At 32.2% G+C, this 898-nt stretch overlaps 1 non-coding gene across 1 annotated transcript; it reads right to left on the minus strand.

Moving 5' to 3' along the window:
- Nucleotides 1-581: 581 nt before the first annotated feature.
- Nucleotides 582-683, minus strand: LOC119618696 (small nucleolar RNA U13). Its single transcript, XR_005235067.1, has one exon. It is a non-coding gene; the product is annotated as a small nucleolar RNA U13 (small nucleolar RNA).
- Between the last annotated feature and the right edge of the window lie 215 nt (nt 684-898).

Below are 898 nucleotides of genomic sequence, written 5' to 3' on the forward strand. Positions count from 1 at the left end.
AGCCTTAAAAGCAATCACCTGTATTACCTTCAAAAAGCTTTTCCACTTTGCTATTCACACTTAGGTTTATGACAGCCTAGAATTATCTTTTCTATATAGTGTGAGAAAAAGTCCTATTTCATTTTTTCCTTTATGGATATCAAATTGTCCTGGCATTATTTATTGAAAAGATAGCCTTTTTCCAATATTTATATATTGCTATACATAAATATTGTATAACTTATTGTATATTGTATAACTTATATATATATATACTTATATACTAATATGCACATATAAATAGATACCTGGGTTATGTCTCCTATCCCATTGGTCTACTTTTCAGTCTTCATGCCAATATCACACTATCTTAATCATTATAAATTGACAAGTCTTGATAGTGAGCAGGGCAAGTTTTCTCAAGCTTTTTTTTTTTTCCTTCAAAGGTCTCTTAATTATTCTGTCATTAATTTTAGTATCCGTTTTTCTTCAAGGGTGTCTTAACTATTCTCAGTCTTTTAATATAAGTATTTTTAGGTTAATTTTAGAATAAGTTTGTCAGATCCTGGAAAATACCTGACTGGTATTTTGTTTTGTTTTCATGTCAGATGGTTAATGTGCCTATATCGTAACAAGGTTTGAGGGCGGCACATCTCATGTATGAGGGTGAAAACCCAATCATCACTTAGGAACTACAAAAGGATCTGCGTGGTAGTTTGACTGGGGTTGCACTGAATCTACAGATGCATTTGGAGGAACCAACATCTTCATACTCCATGTGAGCTTGAAAAATAATATGCATTCTATGGTTGTTGATGGCAGATTTCTATATGTGGACATTAAGTAGTTTTGTTAGCCATGCTGTTCAAATTGTCCACACTACTAATAATTTTTGTCTACTGCCTCTATCAATTACTGA

Source organism: Chlorocebus sabaeus, chromosome 18, assembly GCF_047675955.1.
Source record: "Chlorocebus sabaeus isolate Y175 chromosome 18, mChlSab1.0.hap1, whole genome shotgun sequence".
Lineage (NCBI taxonomy): Eukaryota > Metazoa > Chordata > Mammalia > Primates > Cercopithecidae > Chlorocebus > Chlorocebus sabaeus.